Source organism: Pleurodeles waltl, chromosome 4_1 (assembly GCF_031143425.1).
Source record: "Pleurodeles waltl isolate 20211129_DDA chromosome 4_1, aPleWal1.hap1.20221129, whole genome shotgun sequence".
Lineage (NCBI taxonomy): Eukaryota > Metazoa > Chordata > Amphibia > Caudata > Salamandridae > Pleurodeles > Pleurodeles waltl.
The window spans coordinates 344797897-344825064 of record NC_090442.1 but is presented as its reverse complement, the minus strand read 5'-3'; positions in this window follow the sequence as shown (position 1 = coordinate 344825064).

Genomic DNA, 27168 nt, shown 5'->3' with positions numbered 1-27168 from the left:
GGAATGATAACTCTTCCTGTTCCTGTACACCTGTTCACTCCTCTGGGGGGGGACCAGAGCTACCTGGGTGCCATCAATAGCACCTATGATGTTGGGGATATGTCCAAGGGCATAGAAGTCACCTTTCACTGTAGCCAAATCTTCCACCTGAGGGAAAATGATGTATCTCCTTACGTGTTTCAGCAGGGCAGACAACACTCTGGACAGCACGTTGGAAAACATAGGCTGGGACACCCCTGATGCAATGGCCACTGTTGTCTCAAAAGACCCACTTGCAAGGAAATGGAGCACTGACAGCACCTGCACGTCAGGGGGGATTCCAGTGGGATGGCGGATTGGTGACATCAGGTCTGGCTCCAACTGAGTACATAGTTCCTGGATTGTGGCAAGGTCAAACCTGTAGGTGAGGATTAAATGTCGCTCCTCCATTGTCAACAGGTCCACCAGCAGTCGGTACACCGGAGGATTACGCCATCTTCTCAAATGTCCCAGCTGACGGCGCCTAGGAAGGACAACAGCGACGATCGAGTCAATTTTTTCCAGGTATGTACCCACAGTTACACAGAAGACGACACCAAACAAAAAACCCTTCCTGTATGTGTGTTGAGTGTAGGCCTAGCTATGTGTGACACAGAAGTAAATGATGCCATGTGGGCCCCTGAAATGGCGGCTGCCTGACCTTTAAACTGTGACAATGGGATTGTGGGGTAACTGCGCTGGCGTTGCACAACGTCGCAGTAGGCGGTCGTAGACCGCGGCGCAATGCTGCATTGGTTAACATAGGACCCTATGGGTCCCAGGAGCCAATGAACAGGTGCGCCGGCGGTGATGATACGCACCACCGCGGACATCACCACCGCGGACGTCACCACCATTTTCTATCTGTTCAATCACTAGATACCTGATCTTCGACAGGAGAGGACTTACACTGCAAGTGGTGCTGTGACCTCGGTCTGGAAGAGACAATGGCTGCTGCATCTGGGAAAGGGCCCCTGCCTTCACTGCTCAGGAGTTGGAGAAACTGGTAGACGGGGTCCTCCCCCAGTACACGCTACTCTACGGTCCTCCAGACCAACAGGTTAGTACACAGGGAGCACGTTGTATGGGCTAGGCCTGGGTGGAGAGGGCTGGTTGTAAGAGGGAAGGGGGCAGAGTTCAGACCATGAATGCATGTGAATGAATGGGCCACATGGCTAGAGTAGGGAGGGGGGCCACTCACATCGACGGGGCGGTTGGTAATGACTTCTCCTCTTCCCTTGTGCATGTCATGTAGGTCAGCGCCCACCAGAAGAAGGACATTTGGCGTGCCATCGCCAAGGACGTCCGGACCCTGGGGGTCCACCAGAGACGGGGCACCCACTGCTGTAAAAGATGGGAGGACATTCGCCGCTGGAGCAAGAAGACGGCGGAGGCTCAGCTGGGGATGGCCTCCCAACGTGGGAGGGGTGCCCGTCGCCCCATGACCACCCTGATGTTCAGGATCCTGGCGGTGGCCTACCCGGAGTTGGATGGGCGCTTGAGGGCATCACAGCAGACAGAAGGGGGTGAGTACTCTCTCAATCTGCGGACTTTGCGTGCAGTGGAGGGGTCTGGGTGGGGGAGGAGGCCTGTGGGTGTACCTAGGGCAGGCAGAAAAAAGTAGACTAGGCCCCTCCGTAATGCAGGCCATGTGGCACTCCACCCCACCGCAGTAGAGTGCCAAGTACAGGTATAGATGCTCCTGTGGCATCCATGTGTGCAGATGTCCACCATAGCCATGTAGGCCAGATAACAGAAATTGCATCTGTAGAGGCCAGGAGCACGGCGTAGTGCAGGGGGCTGCTGTGTCTGTATTGTCTGCCAACGGTAGCGGTATGCCATGCACTCAACCTGTCTTTCTTCTGTCTTCCCCCCCTTTTTGTGGTCTCCCTGTTCTTTTGTGCATCAGCATCATCAGGCGGAGGTACAGTGGCACCGGAGCACGAGGGAGCTGCATCCCACATGGCCATGGAGGGCCACACCACGGACTCAGAATGCACCAGTGGGACGGAGGGCGAGGGGAGCTTCACGTCGGCCACCGGATCACCAAGCAGCGACACGGACTCGTCCGCCGATGGGAGCTCCCTTGTGGTGGCGGCACCATCTGTGCGCCCCACTTCTACAGGTACAGCCGCCACCTCCCCTACCAGCACCGCCCTCCCAGCAGCCGCTCAGCGTTCGCCCCGTGCCCGCTCCCCTGGAGGGTGGGCATCACCCTCGCCCCAGGCACCTCAGGCCCTGCCCCAGTCACCCCCGCTGCCCTCAGTGAGGAGGCCATTGTCCTCCTCAGGTCCCTCACTACCATTGTGAATGCCATCCAGGGTGTAGAAAGGGAGTTGCAACACGGTAATGCATTCCTGGAGGGCATTCATTCTGGTCAGGCTGTCCTTTAGCGAACCCTGCAATCTCTGGCCTCAGCACTGATGGCAGCCATTGTCCCTGTGTCTAGCCTCCCCCCTCCAACCTCCTCCACCCAGACCCAATCCCATGTACCCCAGCCCATCCCAATCACACCCACAGACCAGCATGCACACAAGTCAACACACAAGGGAAGCTCAGGCAAACATAGGCACCACACAACCCACAGGCACACACACAAGCATCACCCACATGCAGACACAGCAACATCCACTGCCTCCACTGTGTCCCCCTCCTCGTCGTCTCCCTCCTCCCTCCCAGTCTCGTCTACACTCTCACCTGCATGCACTACATCTACAGGCACCAGGACTCGCACCAGAACACCCAGCACCACACCCCGCTCACCTGCACTCACCACCTCCACTCCCATTTACATGTCCCCTGTGTCCTCTCCCAGTGTGTCTGTGACGCCGCCTCCCAAAGTACACAAACGTGGGCACCCACACACCCAACATCCATCCACCTCACGACAGCCTCCAGTACCTGCACCTGCACCCACAACACCTAAAGTGACACCTCCTACAACCACCTCCTCTTCCTCCACTCCCAGGCCCCCTCCTACCCATCCCAGTGTTCGTCAGAAACTGTGCCTCTGTAAAGTTGACCTTTTTGCCCCCCCCTCCAATTCATCAGTCCCGTCGTAGCGCCTCAGCCAAAAAGCCTCCAATACCAGTGGTGCCTGTTCAAGGTGTGTGGAGTGCACCGGCCACCAGGGCAGGCAGTGTGACCCAGAGCCAAGGCACTGGCAGCCCACCTCCTGTAAAGGCTCTGAAATTGGAAAGTGGCCGACGGGACCCTGTGAAGACTCCTGGAGGCAAAACAACTCACAGGGGTCCCAGGGGGATTGCAGAGTCAGCTGTGACTCCTCCAAAGGTGGGGAAGGGCCAGAGGAAGTCTGCACAGCCTGGTCTGAGCATCACGGCGGAGAAGGGCGGCATCCTTCCCGGCGGTCGGGACGCCACCGCCAGCACCGTCGTCACTGGTCAGGAGACCACCGCCAGAGTCATTGCCGTGGTGGGCCCAAGTATCGTCACTGGTCAGGAGACCTCCGCCACCCCAGGAGTCAGTGCCCAGGAGGGCCCAAGTATCGTCACTGGTCAGGAGACCACCGCCAGAGTCAGTGCCCAGGAGGGCCCAAGTATCGTCACTGGTCAGGAGACCACCGCCACCGCCGGAGTCAGTGCCCAGGAGGGCCCCGGCTGCCACAGCCCCGCTGGGCAATGATGGAACGTCAAGCCACACAGCAATGCCCAGTCCAGGGAACGTCATGCCGCACACCAATGCCCAGTCCAGGGAACGTCATGCCACAAACCAATGCCCAGTCCAGAACCACCGTGGCAAAGCACCGCTGAACAGTCCAGAACCGCCATGGCAAAGCACAGCTGAACAGTCCAGAACCGCCATGGCAAAGCACCGCTGAACAGTCCAGAATCGTCATGGCAAAGCACCACTGAACAGGGCATGCACTGGGGAAGAATGAGAAGGCCGCCACATCAAACATCGTTATCCCAGGTACAGCTGGGACAGTGACGGAACAGGAACTTTCACGGGGAGACTAATCCATTCTGGGCACCAGTCCCCCTCCAGAACCAGTGGAGAGATCCATCCACTACTTCTGTCCTTCACAGGATGAAGCACTCTGGGCACCAGTCCCCCTCCAGAACCAGTGGAGACATCCATCCACTAACTCTGTCCTTCACAGGATGAAGCACTCTGGGCCCCAGCCCCCCTCCAGAACCAGTGGAGACTGTTATCCACTTGAGAGACTGTGGCTTTGCACTCCCCAGGATGGTACAGTGGGCAAGCCACCCACTGTATAGACTTGAGAGACTGTGGCTTTGCACTCCCCAAGATGGAACAGTGGGCAACCCACCCACTGTAGAGACTTGAGAGACTGTGACAGTGGGCAAGCCACCCACTGTAGAGACTTGAGAGACTGTGGCTTTGCACTCCCCAGGATACATCAATGGGCATGGAGCCCCGTCATGGATCTGGCTTTGCACTCATCCGGCTGAGGTGCCCCCCTTTCCCTTCCCCCTGAGTTGCCTGTTGTATTTCTATCTGATGCCCCGGCAGAGTTCTCTCCGATTGTAGACAGGTATCTTTTGTGGGCCTCGCCCATGCATTTTTGGACTAGTGGTGCACAGACATTGATATGTGCATATCTGCACTACTTCTCGTAATGTACATATTTTTGAATTAATTTATAATATATCTGTATATTTTTGAAACATGTATATTGATACATTACAATGTTTGAACTGATTTTGTTTTGTCTTTGCATTCTTCCGGGGGGGTTGTGGGTTGTTACTGTGATGTTTCTACATGCATTGGTGTGTGTGTTGTACTATGCGAGGGTGGGGGTGTCTCGTGTGTGTCCCCCTAACTTTTGTCTCCCCCCTCCCCTATGTCGTAGGTGCAGTACTCACCTTGTCTTCACCGGCGCCGGCGTTGCTCTTCATAGACGAGTAGGAATACAAGGGCCGGTAGAATTTGTAATTCCGGCTCCATGGAGTCCTCCTTCCTCGTGGGATGTGTTCAGGTGAGCATTTTCCCATTGAAATGGCTTTTTCCGCCGTGTTTTTATCTACGGTGAATCCGCCCCGGAAAAGGTGGCGGATTGGTAGGTTGTGATACTATGGGTGGTACATTGTATTCCGCCTGTCTGTTGGCGGTGACCGCCGCGCTGCTTGTCTGTACCGCCGTGGCGGGCGGTGTGTTAAAGTGGCTGTCTTTGTTGGCGGTTTCCGCCAGGGTCATAATTCCCTTTTTTTGTCCACCGGCCTGTTTGCGGTATTACCGCACCTAAAACACCGTCCGCCAGGGTTGTAATGACCCCCTTTGTCTCCAGATAAATCAAGGCATCTAAAGTGGCCCTTTAGAATGCCAGCTGTCCAACACATTCCTTGTCTTTTTGTGTGCCTCATTGTATGCTTTCTCAGAGTCCATTTGTGGGTTGCCAAATGCGGTCATCACCCATGGTTAGATGCCATATCCCTGGTCCGTTGCAATGGAAGAGGAGAGACTGTATCCTTTCAACTGGCCAGTCATTGTATTGGTGTATGAATTAGGGAATCATACTTTCTTCTTGTATTGTGTGAGTTCCTGTTTGCATACATGAATATATTGGTGTGTTGTGGCTCTCTTTCCAGTGAGGGTGCAGCCTAAGGGCCATGGGGATTGTGCTCTTTGAATGCCATTACATTTCAACCATGAAGGATGTGTGTGATGAAGAAGAACGTGGAAGAAATTTGTTGTAACATGTGACCTACCAAAGAGCCTTGTTATGGGAGTTTGATCTTTTTGTGTGTGTTCTGTTCCATAAGACAGGTGTTGTGCCCTGTATGTAGCCTGCAAAACCACCCCTTCTCCCTTGTACAAATGGCTATTTTCCATATTTCCTGATTCACATCCATGTGTGTGTGTGTGGGAATCATGCAAAGTGTAGCATAGTAGCTTGGGATGTATTGGCATATTTGTGGATATTGAGGTAGTCCCTGTGGCTCAGAGTGGCACACAAATTGTCTTGGAACACAATCCTAAACCACTGGGACATATCCGCAGTGTGCCATGACTACTAGATATAGAGTAGTCACTCCGCTGCCAAGTTGCAACATAAGCATCCTAACACCTTGGTACTATGATGCCTGCATTGCAGGGAAGATTGCTTATGTGCATGAAGATGTCCTTTTCTGCACATGACATATCAATGTTGACAATTTGCTATTTCCATGTGTGCTGTAGACTGCTGTACACATTGGGAGATCATTAACAATTGAAGTGAAGTTTTTTCACAATAGTGTTTACAACACTATGGTGTGCTTAATTTTGGTGCTGACTCACAGGTGTTCATATTGCTGTATATGCGAGACAATGCCAATATGCAATATGTTATGTAGTGGCACACCCACATCATGACCCAATGTACTGCCCTTCCACACTCAGTGATGCATGTGATATGGCTATGTTGGCACCGCTGCATTAAGACCCAAATGAGTTGCTGAAAAACACCTTCTAAATGCAGAGCAGGCCTGCTATACAGGTGCATCATTGGAAATGACAATGAAGTGGTACTAGCGGCTTGTACAGTGGTTCGTATATGTTGGAGATGTGTATTGGAGGTTTGCTGTGATGCATGTTGCATCTGTGTTGCTGATTATTGATACATGTGTCCCTATTCATGTAAGGAGAGTGTTGTGTATGTGTAATTTTCAGCATGTGTGTTGTGTTTTGTATGCGTATGTGTTAAGTGATAGCTGTTTGCTTACCTACTAGTAGACCATTGCCATATTTTCCATCCTGGAAGTGTTGATTGATGGTGGAATGTCGGAAGATGTAGGCATCATGCACACCTCTAGGATACTTGGCCAGGATATTGGTGACTATTCCCTTGAGGTCCACAATGGCATTAATTGAATGCATGTGCTTCCTGTTCCTGTCTAGGTATTCAGTTTTGGTAGGAGGGGCAAGTAGCAGATGCGTACAGTTCATGGTACCGAGCACATGTGAGAACCCAGCAACTGCATAAAATCCCTATTTGGTCTTCTGCTGCAGTTGCTGGGTGTTGGGGAACAGGATATGGCAAGAAGTGAGGTGGATGATGGCATCTAACACACTTGGCAGTAGAGCTGAGAGGGAGGGCTGGGATAATCCACCCATGTATGCCATAGTTGACTGGAAAGTGCCTGAGCAGCATGTGCAACACAGCCAGGTACTTGGTCATGGGTGTTATGTTGGTTGACCTATGCATCCTGGGTGTAATTACTAGTGTGAAGCAGCTGCACAATGGACTCTGGCTTCAGCTGGTAGTATCTGATGAGAGTTTCCACTCTTTGGCCAAGGCTGGATATCCGTTGGTGATAGATTCACTCTCTCCTCCTGCGCTGCCTTTGTGGTTGGTGTGGTGGTGATGGAGCATCCTGCGCTGAGTCTGGCAGTGTTTGCCATTGTCGCTGTCTTCCTCTCCTTATGCTTGGCTGGAGCAGTAACAGATCCATGTTTCTCTGGTTGTTACCAGAGTGTTTAATGTGTGTTTTCATTTTATACCTGTGTCTTTGCACCATTTTAAGGCCTGGTCTGACCAGGCATTATAACTTCAATGCTAATGGGTATTTGTGCCATTTTTCTGATGTACGCAGGATTTTTAGGTTGGCTTGTAAGTATGGCATTAGGCGACTAGTGCCATTTTTTTACTACGGAATGCCTACCCTGCAAATCATTTTCATTAAGCGGTGCAGGGTTAGGTGGCACTACTAAAAAATGGTGCATTGTTTTAGAAGGTAGAGCTAGACAGATCTAACTCCACTTTGTAAATATGGCGCTGATTTTTTGCCACTGTTGCACCAAAAATTGTGGCACAACAGTGGTGCTACATCCTTGTAAATCTGGGCCATAGTGTCTAGAGAACAAGGTGAGGCCTTTGGGTGACCATTATGCCACCTGCTGGCCCACTGCACTGAAAGGAAGAGCCAGTACAATAGACCCTGGCCAGAGGAGAGATCCTTCAAACCAGAGGATATCGTCGTCGCAGAAGACTGCATCCAGCATGCAGATGGAGAACCCAAATAAAGCTTCCCCTACATGAAGGAAGTGAGAGTGCTATGGTGAGGAAAAACCAGTGGACCTATTCCAAACCAAAATATGCCCGTTGTTACAGATGGGCACGTCAGGGACCATGGGCCCGGATGAACAAAGGACTCAGGACCAAACTCCCCCCATTGATGGACCGGGCAAGCAAATGGATCTCATCTTTTGAGAAAAATACAGCAGGAATAAACCTAGAAATAGGCGATGTTAAGAATCTGATCAGCAGCCTCATCGGAGAGCAGACTACCATAGTATTTTCTCAGGCTTGCATCCCAGTATTCACACTGACTAATACCAAGCATGATGGGGCCGCATTAAATTAATTCCAGATATGGACAGGCCTGAGGGAAATGTTCCCTGATTGCCCGGACATAGGAGGATTAATGGCGAAGAGCATAAAGCCTGTGGAAACCATGATAGACTTTCAAGACAGAATAAGGGAACAATGAGAACAAGAGACAGGGCAGACATGGACCGGCACAGGCCCCAGATTGTATTAAAAAAGGAGCTGACCACTGAAAAACACAGTTGACTGGACAGCATTGTAGGATTAGACAGCAAACCCTAGCAGGAAAGCAGCAGCAAGCCCAAAGAGGTACCACCAACCTGGTCTAAAATAAACTAATAATGACTGCCCTCAAGGGAGCCTGCATGCAAGCATGCAAATAGCACCAGTCTTGAAGGGAGCTTCACCTCAGAACCCCAGAGGGTTTCTACCCAGTCCTAACGGCAAAGGTCAGGGAGGCTGGCAGCAGCCAGATCTCAGAGAGAGCTACTATCGCCACATAAGGGGCCACATGGCCCACAGCAAAGAGCAATAAGACTTGGCCAGTCCCTGCAAAATCCCCAAACCACAAAAAAAGCCCAGGTCAACCCAAATGCATCCTACATTCAGCCACATGGAAATCAGGCAGCCACCTCAACCCTACAGGAGCGATCAGGTTGTTGGCCAAACACATGGCAACAGCAATAGCAGACAGGGAACCCAGCCCAGCAAGGACTGAGGCCACAACCGCAGCAGAGAGGGGTTACTGCCTTGGAGGGCAATGGCTTTATACAATTGCAAAAACTCAAATACACAGGTAGTCCGAAACCCCCAATAAGTTTACATTCACATCATACCTACTTCAAAACATATTTAGAAAATGAAGACTAGTGACAACATTAGGAGAAAGCCCACACCTTTACCTGCATTTGGGAAAAACTCAGGGCTGCTGTACATTTTGTCTATTGAAGATCCTCACTAGAGTCTGCCATTCAGATGCTAGGCCCCATTTTTCCCAGGAGGAGGGCAGTCTGACAAGGGGGCAGGGCAAGCACCCAGATCCCCATTCCCAAGTCCAATTGGGATGGGTTCCAATAACCAGATCGAACAGTCCCCATTCACGGACACCTAGCCCGGGAGCAAATTTTCCTTGTTGTGCCTATTTCCAACTACAGCACCTCTAATACCAGTATCCTCCAGACCAATATAGGCCCCTTTTCAGTTCTAAGATGAAACGATGTTCCAGTGCTGGGAGCCAGGTTTCCAGAGCACTTGGGATATTGATGTCCCCATAGAACTCCAAAGTTCACACAAAAATCTGACAGATTACAAAGCAACAACATGGCACCAGTAAGTAGGGAAATTCACCACAGCAATCAGCCATCCCAGTTAGTTACCCCTATCAGGCTGAGCACCTGACTCCCATCATAAGCAATTTCTCTGCATCCTCCTCTTCCAAAAGGCTTCCAAACGTCCAAAGACTGCTCATCCGATCATGTCCCTACAATAGAGTGAGAGTAGAATGTCACCAGGTAGAAGTCCCTGTTCCCAGCAGGGGCAGCATACCCAAAACATCCTGGACCCAAGGGAGAGGGGAGTGCCGGGAGGGAAAGGGATTCTGTAAATGACCATCACAGCCCCATGCAAAGTACATGGATATGCTTACTGCTGAACCCGGCCTGTCGATCAGATCACACAAGGCCTCCCACATTCTGTCAGCGTAGGCAATATGCCCGGTTCCAGTCATTGCTGCATCAAGATTGCATTGGAGCCACAGAGCACCTCTTCAACCCCCTCCAGTATACCTCAAGAAAAACAGCATTACATGAAAAACTAGGGATGCACCAAAAGACCCACAAAAAGTAGCCCAAAATGAAGTTTCCAGAACAAGGGCATAGCCAGGACACTTGACTCCCTTAGGGAGAACCTCATTGCACGCCATGTGTAGGGGCAAAAAGGGGCATACATGTGTTCTCAGAGCACATTGAGATCACCAGAAACCCCCAAATTGTGACATGCCCCTTTCCTTCCATATAGCTCCACACATATGAAGATCAAAAGGTCCCATCCACATTGGTAAAGCACACACACACATTGGGAAAAAGGAATAATCCTATAAAGTTCACCCCATAGATACGCCCTCCTCTCCCATGACACGAAGAGAAGACCAAATGGGCTGCAAAATAAAACTAAAACACTCACTGCTCCTTAAAAACAGTTGCCCCATATGGAACAACTTTCAAAATAAGTGTACAGAATATACATAAAAAAGAAAGGCACAGGAATCTCCTGTGTCTAAATAATGATGTATATTTTTCTTAAGCTAACCTACACCCCACAGCTCTTATCCACTACGTTTGCGACTGAGCCACAAGTGCATCACCTCTACAGTGGCCTGCCACCTCTTCAGCAGCAATTTCCAGAACCCCGACAAGACCTAAGTGTGCAAGACAACGACCACTGACTGTTTTGGACTGTTCTTTGAACATTCTTCTATGAACTATTTTTCCAAGAGCAAAGACACCATCGGTACTGCAGCACTTTTGCCAAGAGCAGAGACAGCCCGATCGCCAGAAGCCAACTGATGTTTCCACAGAAAGCCAACTCAAAACTTGCAAAGCCCCAGAAGTTATGTATTTTTGCACCATTGTACAGCCTCTGTTTGCAGTGGGTGTGGCCACATCCATCCATAGTCAAAAATCCCCCTTGTTACATGGAGCCTACCGCTACATTTCTACAGCGCTGGTGTAGGGCCTTTTCTCACATCACTTACAATTACACTGAACCTAGTATTAGTATTCCACACTACACAGACTAACACAACACACAGGGGCATATTTATACTCCGTTTGCGCCGAATTTGCGTCGTTTTTTTCGACGCAAATTCGACGCAAAACTAACTCCATATTTATACTTTGGCGTTAGACGCGTCTAGCGCCAAAGTATGAGGAATGAGCGTCCTTTTTTTGCGTGAACGCCTTCCTTGCGTTAATGAGATGCAAGGTAGGCGATCCCGTCTAAAAAAATGACTGCGACGCAAATGCGTCGTATTTATACTCCCGGGCAAAAATCACGCCCGGGAGTGGGCGGGGCAAAAAACCCCGCATTTGCGCCTCTTTTTAACGCCTGGGTCAGGGCAGGCGTTAAGGGACCTGTGGGCTCAAAATGAGCCCACAGCTGCCCTCCCATGCCCCCAGGGACCCCCCCTGCCACCCTTGCCCACCCCAGGAGGACACCCAAGGATGGAGGGACCCATCCCAGGGACAGTCAGGTAAGTTCAGGTAAGTATAATTTTTTTTTCTTTTTATTTTTTTTGGCATAAGGGGGCCTGATTTGTGCCCCCCTACATGCCACAATGCCCAATGACCATGCCCAGGGGACAGAAGTCCCCTGGGCATGGCCATTGGGCAAGGGGGCATGACTCCTGTCTTTACTAAGACAGGAGTCATGTAAATGGCGTCTGGGCGTCGTTAAAAATGGCGCAAATCGGGTGGAGGCGATTTTTTTGCCTCTACCTGACTTGCCCCATTTTAAGACGCCCTAACGCCATTTTCCCCAACGCCGGCGCTGCCTGGTGTACGTGGTTTTTTTCCACGCACACCAGGCAGCGCCGGTCTGCTAGCGCCGGCTAACGCCATTCAATAAATACGGCGCCCGCATGGCGCTTCAGAATGGCGTTAGCCGGCGCTAATCTTTTTGGCGCAAAACTGCGATAGCGCAGTTTTGCGTCAAAAAGTATAAATATGGCCCATGGTATCAGCACATGACTGCCCTAGACATGCAGACATCAGCCAGACCATGATACATCTGTTCACTGATACCACACGCCATAGGCTCAGATAGGCTTCATTTATCCCAGGAGATAGCTCCCGAGAAAGCAAAATGTCTCATCCATTGGAACTGCATAGGGTGGTAGTAAACGTCACTCGATATGAGACCAATACCACCGCACTGTACCTTTACACCAAGCCTGGCGATATTCAAACCAAGCTAGATAGGATGCACAGGCAAGGCACTGCAGGATAGGACACTGTTTGGCCCTAAGACTTTCCAGAAAAGATGTTCTTGGATGTATCAAAACCAACACATCATGCACCAATATTCCCACTCCCACCTCTATCTGTGGTCCCAGGGTGGCCCTTAGCATGCTTGGGGCAGTCTTCTATAACAACAAATGGACCCCATACATGAAGTTCCTGTGTAGGGCCATCCACCTCAATGATACATAGTGAAATTAGTTTCTTAGGGGAGGACTGAATACCAGCATAGACACCCCATGTCAGGACACCTGAAATGCTGAGATAGATAGGTAGACATGGCTAGAAGTGAAGGGACAACACCTAATTGTACAGAAACTTAGACTGTATTCCTTGTGTTTCAGAGGCAAAAGGAAGATCCGGCTCAGCACAAATGAGAATTGTGAAGCAATCCTGCACGTACCAGACATGCACTGTGGCACATCCGCACTGATGGATTTCTACTGGCAGTGTGGAGAATTTGCCTATGCTCAGCTTGTCCCAGGATGGCAGGACCTCTGCTACCTCATAACCATAACCTCATCTGTGGTCAACCCTGAAGAAGACCAGTTTGAGTTGTTCAAACATCCACTACAGAAGAAAACAACTCCGTTGCATCAGACAAGAGAAATAAAAACTACTGATTATTTTGTCTGGAGTTAGTACAAGAACATTCTGGAGGAATTTAGACTGTTCACTAATGCTCAAGTAAACGCAGGAGGGTCCATACCCTTCTTCACCTTACAGACCAAAGCAAATGCCCACTAGTTGCAAACAACAAGGTGGGAGATGATGAAAATGCTAAACAACACTGAGCTCAGTTTAAATGCTATCAAGGAAGAATTAAGACTAATCTGCCTCATGGTGAAGCAACATCGGTATGTGTTGGACTTGATGACCGCAATGGAGGGTGGGATGTGCGCGAAGATCAGTGCATCCTGTTGTACATTTATTCCCGGTAACAACCTGAACAATGAGACTCTAACTTAACATTAATACACTGCATCATCTACAAGCTGACATAAAGAAAGAGAAAGGTGCCCTTGAGCAGGACTGGTTATTAGATTGTTTTTTCTGGCTCACCCGGTAGGTGACCAGACTGTGCATGTCATTGCTGTCGATCATGATACTTGTGCTGTTTTTGTGTTGTTTTCTACAAGTGGAGGTTTCCTGCTGGAAAAGCACAGCCCTCAAATTAGGTAGAATTCAAGTAACGTTGAAAATAAGAATGGACACAACGGAAGCATGCCAAACTTCAAATAATGTGACTGTCATGAAGTATGGGGTGGATCATGTAGTTGAAAATTCAACTAGAGGGGGGAATAATAATATTGATAAAAACAATGTAATGATGTGTGTACAAACAGCAACCAACTCATATCACCGTTGTTGAATCCACCCGATGTGACCTCCTTATCAACCCAAAGTCAGAAATACTTTGTCAGGCAAGCCCTGCAACCTAGGCCTGAAGCAGCAAATGATTGACAGATCACAGGTGAGGTGACACATAGCCCTTGACAAATGCGCGAACAGGAAAAGCCATGATCGATCCCTCAGATAGGCAGCAATACCACAACAGTCCTAGGCGATTGGTCCCGGAAAAACATAGTTGGCTAGAGTGTTGCGCATTCCCAAAACACCATAAAAGTTAGATGCCCCATAAAGTTAGGAGCACTCAGCCAATCAGAACACAACACATATACAACATGCAGTGATCATGCACTCCCCATGCCAGACATCTGAGCATGTTACATACTGGTCACATTATGTCCATGCAATGTCAAGACACACCTATGCACTTTATCAGATGGTCAGATTTATGACTCTGTGACTAGACCTGGATGCACTTCTACAAATAATTCATAGAATTGTTTTATGACGCATCGGGAACTGAATATAAGGGTGCTGAGAACCAATGTGCTTTGAGACAGTCATCAGACCCCAAATCTGTACTGCTCTCCTGGTCACTGTGTTTAATTAAACCAACTGTTCATCTTTTGCCAGACATCTCTTGTCTTCCATTTCTTTAAGGTAAATCCACATTCTACCAACAATAGCCATCAGAGAGACCCCAGGCATCAAAGGAATACTTGTGCTAGGAGGAACACTTAAAGTTACTCGTTGATGCACAATTACCTATAATTACACAACTATACCTACTCACATAATTATGAGTAATTTGGGGGGGGAGGATCCTACTATGAGAGCCCATTTAGTGGGCATGGATAGCTGCTCACACTTGCTAGTCATGTTCTACTGCATTTAGTGCTATTTCTTGGTGCAAAATCCATCTTTGCTTCCTTTTTGGGTGCATTTTGTGCTAAGCAAATAGTGCTATATGCTGGGAGTGAGTTTGGAAAAATAAAATCCTACCCCAAGAGCACATTTAGACCTATTTCTTAGCACAAAATGCATTTTTGTGTCTATTTTAGATGCAATGGGGCTTTATCCGCTAAGAGTTAGCACTAAAAGCAGAATTCTTCTTGTGTGAATATGCATAATCTTGCAGAATTCTCAGGTAAGTCCATGGGATTGCCCTACACTGAATTATGCAAGTTACACTTACCTCTAGTCCTCAGCACTGGGTGGCCTCCTCCTTTGAAATGGGCAATAGGTTCAGTTGATGTATGAAGAAAGGTATAGTGGTGTTCTAGGGATTGTTACTTCAAACCCTCATAGCCATCATAAAGGAATGACAGAGCGTTTATGTTTGGAATAGGTACCTATCACAATGAATATGTCTAGTACTACAAATGTATGCATAAGCATTGATCAACAGATAAATTAGTAGCGAAGGACCGATGTTATGTGGCACTGGAGGTACTTTGGAGATGCTTTGTGCTAAATCTTTACATAATAGTAGAATGCATTTAAGAACAGGGTTCTGTGAGCTTCAAATGTAGTGGACAATGATGGTGATTGTTAAGATTAACAACTGTGGACATGTTTGAGATGTACATATAAGATGGACATATATGTAACTTAACAAAATTATGTTTCCCTTTTTAATGTGTAGTAGAGAAATAGTAATACAAAGAGTCACATTGCCAACATGCTTGCTGCATAAACCTAACTTTTCACTATCATCCCAGAATTTTTTATGAACTGATGTGCTGGCATATGTGGAGCTCTGGACAGTGAAGGCCACTAAACATTTCTATGTTGTTGGAAATGGCCTCTCTGCAGGGTCACCACCAAACTTTTTACCTTCTTCGTTCTACAATTGGAAGGCCTGTTTGTGCAGTTTTACTGCCACTTTGACACATTTAAAATTACTTGCCAAGAATTAAACTCCCATTTTTTCTACATGTAAGTCAGCCCTAAGGTAGGCCCTAGGTAACCCACAGGGCAGGGTGCTATGTATGTAAAAGGCATGGCATATACCTGTGTGTTTTATATGTCCTGGTAGGGGAAAACTCCCAAGTTTGTTTTCCACTACTGTGAGGCCTGCTCCTTTCATGGGACAGCATTAGGGCTACACTCATATACTGTTTGAGTGGTAGATACTGATCAGAAAGGGGTAAATGGGTCATGTTTAGTATGGACAGAATGGTAATAGAAAGGAAAACCAGCTTATTGGTGAAGTTAGATTTGATATAACTGTTTTAGAAATGCCACTTTTAGAAAGTGAGCATTTCTCTGCACCTAAAATCCATCTGTGCCTTACAGCCTGCCTCCAATCAATTTCTGGGTTGGGCTGGTTGACAGCTCCCTTGTGCATTTCACCCAAACAATCACAAACACCGGATACTCAGTCACACCTACACTCATCTGCATACTGAATGGGTCTTCCTGGGTTTAAAGGGTGGAGGGCCTGACACTTATATTTCAAAGGCTAGTGGCCTGACCTCACACAATGGACTGCCAAACCCTCTAATGGGACCCTGACAGGCTGACCTGTACTGAAATGGGACCTTGTACACTACAAAACCACTCTTTGAAGTCTCTCCCACTTCAAAGGCATTCTTGGGTATATAAACTGGGTCCCTGACCCCACCAAACCAGACACTTCTGGACCAGATCCTGCTATCTGTCCAGAGGAACTGCCTGGCTGCCCAAGGAACTCACTTGGACTGCTTTGCTGTGAGGGGCTGCTGCCTTGCTGTTGCCTTGCTGCCTTGCTGGTCTCAGACTTTGCTGTGAAGTGCTCTCCATGCTTGGATTGAGCTTGCCTCCTGTTTTCTGAAGTCTCTGGGCCAAAAAAGACTTTGGGCCTGATTACAACTTTGGAGGAGGTGTTAATCCGTCCCAAAAGTGACGGTAAAGTGACAGATATACCACCAGCCATATTATGAGTCCATTATATACTATGGAACTCGTAATACGGCTGGTGGTATATCCGTCACCTTTGGGACGGATTAACACCTCCTCCAAAGTTGTAATCAGGCCCTTAATCTCTTTAAGTAAACTCCTTTGACGCCGAAAATCGATGCACAGCCTGCCCGAAACAATACACAACTTGGCCTGCGATGAGAAAATCACTGCACAGCCGAACTGGAACGACGCAGCCCAACTTGCCAAGCGAAGATCGATGCAGTGCCTGTGTTGCGACCGGAAATTCGACGCACAGCCCTGCCAGATTAACACACAGCCAAGCTGGAACGATGGAGCCGGACTTCCTGAGTGAAGAATCAACGCAACACCTGTGACTTCTTCACACATGCCCAGTATTTTTCCCGGCATCGTTATTGGGCATCAAAAGAACCCCGCATCGCAGTGAGGATCCAGGACTGTGTAATTGGAAATCAATGCAAAGTCCCTTGCAGGTTGGAATCTGTACGGCATTGGAAAATCCAAGGCACACCTTATTTTTCTAAGCATTTCCTCCTCGGTGGTCTCCGTGCATGGTAATTTCGGCACAAACCAGGTAATTTGTGCAACAAGAGACAACTGTTGATTTTTAAGATCTAAGACTCTTTTTAAACTTGCAAAAGTGATATCTCAACTTGTGCTTATTGAATCTTGATTGTTTTTACCTTCGTTTATTTTTCTAAACCTGTGTGGTGTATTTTTGTGGTGTTTTCACTGTTATTGCACGATTTATTGCACAAATACACAAATACTTTGCACATTGACTAATAAATTAAGCCTGACTGCTGGGTGCCAAGCTACCAGAGGGTGGGCATAGGATAGTTTGGATTGTGTGTGATGTACCTTGATTTCTAACACATGTACAACTGATATAAAATCATATCTGATGTTTAGGCACAGCCATGGTAAAGTTGTGGCCTTGCAATTTCTATGAATGAAAAACAGCCCATAGGCCTGAACTGCTGTAAAATAAGCAGCAACGATCATGTCAGAATAAAAGCCTAAAATGTTCAAAAAACAAGTTCTAATATTAAGTCACAAGTGGCAAGTGGCCAAACATTTACAAAGCATAGGTGCATAAGATGAAGAAGTGAGTCAAGCCACATATGCTTTAAACATAAAATATTTACTCAAATTGACATAGTTAACTTATGTATAAGTCCCCAGTATATGGTACAGAATGCACCCAGGGCCTATAAGTAAAATATCATTTAGTAGGAACACATGGTGCCACCCACTAAAGTGACAGTTGAAACATGACAACAGGCCTACCACTATAACCTGACTGTGCAATTTTAAAACTGTAAATTAGACCTGGCAAAATAATCCCCTTTGACATTTCTAAAAACTTTCACTATTAGTAAGGCACCCCTAAGTAGTCCATACTTCTCATAATGCAGGGTGAATGGTATTTAACAGTAGGGAATGTGAAAGCTTAATGGTAAATATGTGCTTACAGTGTCAAACCCACAAGCACTATGTTACTTCTGCAGCAGGTTCAACTGTTCCTGAGGAAAGCACTGGGATTCAATATTAAATTTAATGATGTTATTTTCACCAAGAAAAAGCCGCAAAGTTCATTCAGGAATATTTATGACAAACCCCGATTCACTAGTAAGCTTTGAATTTTTGGGACTTGGACCTCTCTGAAGGGCCATCCCCAAACGTTTTGCTTTCAGCTGTCTGTTTTCTCAACTCTTGTTTTGTTGGCTTTTGGAAATCTGTTCTGCAAACCAGTGCCAAAGTGCTTGTGCCCTCTCCTCTAAACATGGTAAAATTGGCTTAAACTCAATTGGCATACTAAATGTGTTTGTAAGACCTTAGTAAATTGGTACTACCTGTACACAGGGCTTGTAAATTAAATGCTACTAGTGGGTCTGACAGCACTTATTGAGCCACTCACAGAAGTAGCTGTTTAAACATGTCTCAGGCTTGCCATCTGCAGCCTTCGTGTGCAATTCTAAACTGCCATTCCAACTTTTCAAAACAAACCTAATGCCAAGCCCAAACCTTCCATTTTAATGCATATGTCACTCCCAGGCTAGGCCTTAAACACCCCAAAGAGAAGGGTGCAGTGTATTGAAAATATTGGGCATATACGTTTAAGTTTGACATGTCCTGGTAGTGACAAACTCTTGAATTCATTTTTCTAAACTGCAAGGCTTATCTCTCCCTTACGATAATGGTCTCTTAAAAAATGTAATTGAAAATGTCTTTAATGGTAAAGTCAGATTCTAAGTCACAATTCTGAAAATGTCACTTTTAGAAAGATGGAATTTTCTTGTCCTAACCTTGCTCCTGGTTCACATGTCTGGGTGTAAACTGCAGTTGGCCTTTGTGCATTCCCCCAGACAGCCATACAATAGAGAGACTGGGTGGTGGAAGGATGGGCCAACTAGGCAGGATGAGGAAGAACTATCACAAACCACAGCAAACTCACAACGGAGTTCACACCAGGTCATTGTGTCCTCAGACAACCTGGGATAAGGACAGGGAGGCTGAGAATGTCATAAGCTTTTCCCACTTCAAAGGAGGCCACTACGTTTAAAAATATCACTCAGACCAATTCTTCAGTTCACACCGGAACCTGTAGAACGATTGTCAGAGGACTGCACAGCAGTCTGTGGCCTGCTGTGTACTTCAGAGGACTACTTTGCTACACCAAGAGGAATGCCCTGTTACCTGAAGCCTGCCTTGTGCCCTCACCTGACACCTGCTTTTCTGCTTGCAGCCAGGGCTACCAGACTGGTTCTGATGACTAGTTGGTTGCCCCCTGATCATATCAGAGCTTCAGACACAGAAAAAGGTCCAACCATCTTGACCCTGCACATGAGTCAACTTCAGTGAGTCCTGCCCCAAACCCCCAAGTGGTTCCCCTCCTGGTGAAGTAGAGTTAAAGGTACTTTAATAGCCTAACTAAAGGTTCCACCAAATCTGTCTTGAAGCCCCTCAAAGCAAGGCAGTGCAGACTGCACACTAAGGGCCTTATTTATGGCCTGGTTTGCTTCACTCTTGCATTACAGAATGTCAGCAAGAGCAACGCAAACCTTAAGTGAGATTTATAAAGCCACTCAAGGCCACCTTCACAAATCTTGAGTAATGTAAAGCAGCGCAAATCACTGCATTACATTACTCTGCACCAGGGAGGCATTTCCATGGGGGTTGCCTTGATGTTCCCATCCAACATCCATGGATTGTGATGCATTCTCAAATTACGGGAACTTGTAATCCTGGGAATGTGCCAAAACGATATGCCAATGTTTATTTCTCTTTGTTTTTTTCCTCTCAGGATTGTTTTAGTGTAAGAGGCATCCCTCCCTGGACAAAAAAGCTATCCGTTCAAAAGGGTTTCAGTGCACGGGGAAAGGGCAGGAATATGCTGTGTTTGATAATTATGGCACATTTTTGCCCCTTCCCTGTGATGCAGAGCAGCGTAGCAAGGTGACTTTATCCTGTGATTTGCCTGTGCTCTATTGTGGTGTGTATGATCTTGTGACTTTGTCCCGGTCCAGCATGACTGGATACCCTCAGTTGGCACTATGTTCATCTAATTCTCTAAAACTGCATATCTCCATTTCTACTGATTGGATTTGTGTCATTTTCATCTCAAATCATGTATTACTATTCACTCTATTTTTATAAATTGGTGGGTGAATCTTCTTGTGTTGTGTTCTTAATTTATTACTGTTTCTGTGCTGCCTAACTACTTTATACATTGCCTCTAAGTTAAGCATGACTGCTTTTGTGCCAAGCTACCAGAGGGTTAGGTATAGGCTAATATGGGGTTTGCTGATGCTTCACCCTGACAACAATTGTGGTTGCTACCTGAGTAGGATTTCAAGCCCCTCCCCCAGTAACCCAATTTCTCACTGATATGTAATACATATTTTGGAAACTATCCCTTTTGAAAGTTACATTTTCTTTGCCTGAAGCCTCTGGAACCCAATATGCATGATTTCCCAACTGTCACCCCGGAGCTGAATAAACCCCATGATGAACTGTAAACCTGCTCCCTAAGTTGAGACAAAGGCCTTGGGTGATGAGAGGTGTTCTGTTCTGAGACATGACGACCAGCCTATTTATCTTCAAAGACCCCTACCCTGTCAAAGGCAATTGTTAGCTGACACCTTGGAAGGACCCTCCTTTGTCCACCTTGTCAGTCAGGAACCAGGAGAGATGAATGTAGAGGAACTGCTCCCAAGAGTGGTTTGAAGTGACCACAGGGGAGGAGCTGCTTATTTCTCTGGGCATACCCCTATGGTGGCAGAGGAGCCCTGAACAAGGGGAGAAAGGTTTTGCCATCTTGGTTTTAGGTGGAGGGAGGCACTGTCGGTTTGTTTGCAGTAGGACACACAGGAACTGCTGCAAACATTGATAGGGCTACTTCTGGGATCTTTTTCCCTATTAATCAGAGTGGGAGAAGGAGTCATCCCATCCCCACTCTAGTGCCAGGCATAAATGTGTCACCCCACGGTGCACTCATTAAAACACTACTGGACCAGTGAAAGCCAAAAGAAGTACTGCACCTAAAGGCTGAACCTGCTCCCACCTGTGCCTACGACAAAGATAGGGAACTCCAAGGATCAGCTAAATGACCATCTGTTAAGCTACAGGAGCTCAACAAACTGCTAAAAATCCTTTTCGCCCAGAAGAGCAGTTTCAGCTGGACCTGGCCTGGCCCCTGCTGCTGACTTCTGTTAGAGTAAGTCTTGACCTCTAAGTGCAGTTCATGAGATCCTTGGACCCATGGCTGTGTCATTTAGTACTTCTTCTACTACTCTAAAAAACCTGGAAGTTAGAATCTTTTTGACCTCTAGAAGATTGGGCCAAACCTGCAAAGTCAATATGACGTAGGTGCATTACACCTTTTCCAAAGATTCAGGCTGCTTCAACTTGGAGATTTTCAGAAGCAAAAATATGCTTCACCGGGACCTCATCTGACAGGTATCCAGCCTTGTTGAGCCCAGTTGTGTTACAGCTTGCAGCCTTGCCCTGCTGGAGAAATCTAAGCTCCAATAAAGTGACTATGGGCTTGATTTAGATATTGGCAGACTAGTTATTCTGTCACAACAGTCATGGATATCCCATCCACCGAATTCTAAATCTGATTAAATACTATGGGATTTAGATTTCGGCAGATTTGGGATATCCATCACTGTTGTGATGGAGTAACTTGTCCGCCAATGTCTACATCATGCCCTAAGTCCAGAAGTGGAACTCTTCACAAGATAAAGGTGCCAAAAGTATCTGGCTTTCCTTGGGAACCAATATTGAATGTCTCACACTTGAAGCTTTCCCATTAAAAGCCAATGCTTCCAGGGACATTGTCTGATGGCTATCAGGTCATGTTGAGCAGTTCTCAGCCACAGCCTGCTGCCTTGCCCCGCTCAGGGGCATGCCACAGAACATTCAATAAACATACATGCATACATATATAAATACATATAAATACATATACATATATACATACAAACAAAATGATACCTTTTGACTGCAGAATGAAATTGGCAGAATATTTATTAGTATTTGCTAGGGCTACGGGCTGAACGTTCATTTGAGTGACTGAAGGTCCCCAAAGTAATACAGACGATACACACAGACTGTTCGCCACTGCTTGAAGTCCTATGTTTTCCAGCGATGCTTGAACTGAAAAATTCTGGACGCTGCAGTTTCAGGGAAATAGCAGCCTTGGTTGGCCTTGTTTAGTAGCATTACTATTTTCCACATTTCCGGAAACAGCCCTTTATTTCAACCTTCCTTTTCTAAAATTGTCTGTTTTACATTTTGTAACGCAGATGAGCTTTAAAAAATTCAGTTCCAGGTGCTTATCTTTGCAGCTTTTCACACCCTGATTAAAAATATAATTTAGAACTAAAGTCTCACTAAACTAAATAGAAAATTAGAACGTTCATTAAAAAAAAATGTTAAATGTATCATTAGCTCTGCACATGAACTGAACTTGTTGCCAGACAAATCTTATTCAGGGATATTTCCGGCACCAGACATGAGATCGAAAAATCCCAACATGCGAAGTATACGAATGTTAAATAGCATTTTCCTATCATGCATGTTTAGGAGTCAATTCTTTTTATAATTATCGCTGCAAATTCTTGTTATCGCTCGCTTGTGAAAAGAAACACATACACCCGACTACACTCAAAGGCTTGCGGGCGCTGTCAACAAATTAACAGAAATGACAAGCTTTTTCAATTATTCCCCCCAGCTCCATCCAGGATTTGAGGAAGACAGTGTGTCTATAGCATGTTTGAAAGTCCAATGAGCAGCTGGTGTATGAGACCCTACTCCTCTCACGTATTGGCCCAGCCCTCATGCCCCCACTTACTTCTGTTAAGTACCACACAATTATGACACATGCATTAAACATGAACATTGATTCACAGAAGGCTCACGTACAGTATTCAGGGCATGTCAATTTCCGAAATTTATTAGAGAAAAAGGGGCCACACACCTCCTCAAAACCCATACTATTGTGTTTCAAGGATAGCATCAGTTTCTACATCCCCCATTAGGTCCCAGATGCCAGGTGATATGTTCTGGGATTCTATCCATAGTCCAAAAGGAGAGTACCACTCAGGGGCTTATTTACAAGCCCCTTGCGCTACCTGAGTGTCAGTTTTCAGCGACGCTCCAGTGGCTTTTTCCACATTTACAAGGTGACGCTAAGCCACTTTGCGTGACTTAACACCGCCTTGTTTATATGGACCCGTCGATACAGTTTTCTGCAGCAGAGGGGCATGCAATGAGTGCGGCTGTGGGCGTTCCAACACAACACCCATTGCTTTTGACACTCTGCCAGAATTACAGGAAATTGTAAACCTGAGACAGCGCAAAAATCTAATGTCACCCCAGGGGTGGCGTTAGAGTGGTGCAATGAGAAGAAATACTTTTATTTTTCCTCATTTTTGATTTTTCCATGTGTACTGCATTCTGGAGCACACATGGAAGGAGCAAAATACCATTAATGATTGTATATGTGGAGGAAGGGGCACCTGGTGTGCTGCCCAGTGCCACAGGGGTTTGTAAATAAGCCACTTTGTTTTCAGTAGGTATGGAAAGTACGATCTGTTCCCCTTAATCACTTGCAATGGGAGTGATTGCTTATTCAACAGGCACAAAAGAACGTATGCTGAATGTTATAAATTGGGTTTCTGGTTGGCAGAGGTATGCATCCTGTCCAAGCAGGAACCCCAATTGTTGTCAGGGTAAGTCACAAACACACCCTAATTTAACCTGTGCTCACCCTCTGGTAGCTTGGCATAGAGCAGTAAGGCTTAACTTAAGAAGCAATGTGTAAAGTATTTGTGCAACACCTCCAACAGTAAAACAGCCACACAAAGAGATACCACACCTGGTTAGAAAAATGAGACTTAATTTAAAAACTAAAACAAGCCCACAACAACAAAAATCCAATATGTACAAGTTGAGTAACTTGAGTTAATATTTTCAAATAATAAACTGTAAAATAGTGTTTAGAAGCAAGATGTGCAAATTGGGGATATCTGATTGCGCCTGACCAGGGCAAAGTCAAGAGTTCAGGCTGATCGCGGATGAGTGCAGTCCAATTAACAAAAGTACCTTGATCCTGGTTGCATCAACATCGAGGAAGACGCAAGGTGCAGCTGAGGTAATGCACCAGTTCCGATCCCACAACAGAAGGAAATGTATTTTCTTTCTCAATGCAAAGTCTGCATTGCATTGGTTCTGAGGGTGATACGCTGGTCTGACAGCAATACATTGGTTGTGCTCTCGTTGCAGAGAATACGTCTATTCCAAGGGTGATGTGCTGGTTCTGAAGGTGATGCGCAGGTCTGCTTTACACAGCTCTGTTCCACACAGAGGAAAAGTGTCCCAATTCTGATCCCCTCAATAGTGAAGATGCACCAGTCACAATGTGGATGCATGGGTTCCTGGAAGAAGCAGCTTAGGCTCACTTCCAAGGGTACAGGACTGGAATGGCACTACTTGGCAGGGTAGACTCACAGATAGCAGAGTCCAGGTGTAGATGCAGGTAGGTTGGAAGTTTTTTATTTCCATGAGGCTTCAGAAAACAGGAGACCAGTCAGCTGGCCTTTGGAGTCTCCCTGGTTTAGAAAGATGCAGGTGCAATCCTACTCACTTCCAGGCAAGAGGGTAGCATGCAGCAGGTCAGCCCAGCAAAGCAGAAGCCTACGGACTAGCAGTCCAGCAGAGTGACAGTCCTTATAGCAGCACAGCAGTCCTTCTTCCTAGCAGACTATCCACCAGTCCAGAATTGTACTGCAGTGGGGGTGTCAGAGGTCCAGTACTTATACCCCATTGGGTCTTTGAAGTGGGGGCGGGCTTCAAAGAAAGGTCTCTGCAGTGCACAGAGGTTCTTCCCCCTTGGCTCCAGATCTACTTAAGGGGTATGCAGCCCTTTTTTGTGGGGACAGGATACAGCCTATTCAGGTATACATGTAAGGCTGTACCCAGCTCCTCCCTCCCATGCTGCCTGGAATGCCTATCAGGATGTGGATGACCCATCAAGTCACACCTATGTTCCTTTTGCGTGCGGCTGTCTAGAGGGAATGAACAAAGCCCAGCTACCACCCTCCCCAGATATGTATTCAGAGACGGGCAGCAGGCACCAACGCACTATAGTAAGAAAATGCCATCTTTCTAAAAGTGGCATTTTCAGAACTGCAATTTAAAATCTGACTTCACAATAGGTTGGAATTTGTAATTGTCAGTTCAGAGACACCAAATTTGAAAAACTCATTTCTTCTAGATTGTGGATTACACTTAGAAAAATGCAATAAAATAATCCCCATGTTATCCTATAGGAGAGAATGGCCTTGCTGTACTGAAAAATGAGTTTGAGGTTTTTGCACAACCAGGAACTTGTAAAACTTTAAAGTACATGTCCTGCATTCCAAATACATTGGGCCTTGCCCCCTGGGTTGTCAAGGCCTATCTCAGGGGTGATTTATATGTATAAATAAAAAGGGAAGGTTTATGCCTGGCAAAAGGATTATTTTGCAGGTGGACATGGAAATGTAAAACTGTACACACAGGCTCTGCAATTTCAGGCCCTCGACATAGTTGGAGGGCTACTTAAGTGGGTGGCACAATCAGCGCTGCAGGCCCACAAGTAGCATTCAATTTACAAGACCTGGACATATGTAGTGCACCTTAATAGGGAGCTATAAATAAATATAAACATGCCAATCGGGGGTGGGCCAATATTACCATGTTCAGGCAAGACAGTTATTTATTTACTTATACTACTTTTAGAGTGCAGTATCACCATACAAGTATCCTGGGGCAGGAACCTCTATTTAGACAAAGAACAGACTGCTATCAAAAAGTGCCAGATCAGTAAATGCTAATTACACTGGAAAGAGCCAGGTTTTTTTAGAACTTTCCTGATATACAGAATGACAATGCAGATCTTAAAGTGGCTGGTCATTTATCCCACACCTGAGCACCTCTGATCATAAAAACTCAAACGCCCTGTCTTGTTTTCAGAAATTTTGGAACATAGATAAGATTTGAAGTTGTTGATCAGAGGTTCCTCCCTTGAAAATACATTTTTAATCTTCTTTGCAGGGACATGGGGCCCTTGTCCTGAAGCACTTTAAGAATTATTTAAAGAAGTTTAATAGTGTTGGAGGAAGAGGATATTTTTCACTTGTTTAATACCAATTTTGCAGCTGCTGCTTAAACTCTATAAAGTCTGTCTACCAGATAATCCAGTAGTCAAATTTTAGCTTGGGAGGGCAGCATCCGCAGGAGTTTCCTTGTACTCCGGGAAGTGCAAAGCAGGCAGCAGCAACTTCATTAACATGGCTCTCGAGGGACAGCTTATTGTCAGAAATGATCTCCAGATTCTGAACTGTGCCTGAGTCTTGAATTTTAAGAAGTTCTTGTCTTGCTAATTGACAATGTTCTTCATACAATTATAGAAGGAGTCTAAAACATCAGGCTTATTGCTTTCTAGTGATAGTATCAATTGTGTGGCATCAGCATAGTTGACAAGCCTGATGTTATGGGACTTAACAAGAATTATTAGAGGCCACATATAAATGTTAAAAATAACTGGGCTCAATGCAGACCCTTGTGAGTGCTGTGTTCAATATTTTTTAAATCAGAGCAGTAAGGGGGTAAGGAAACCACTTGGCAATGATCTGACAACTATGAACACATCCATTTCAATACTGTATCACTAACGTTACTCATAGCTAGCCTTGCCAGTTATGTTTTTGATTGACTGTGTCATAAGTGACTGATAGGTCGAGTATTATCAGAACTGCCAACTGACCGACATGCATCATGAACTGGAGTTCCTCCTATGCCAATAGCAGTTGTGATTCATTTCCATGCCCTGGTCTAAATCCAAACTGCTCCTCTTCTAGGAGTTTTAGGTCTTCAGGATGCATGGACAGTTTCTTGCTCACATATCGTTCTAGTATTTTTACAAGAATATGTAGTACAATATTGGTGTATCTGAATGCCTGCCTAGAGTATTGTGGCTCATTTCAGGGTGGAGCATGTATACTATAAAGCTGCTCACTG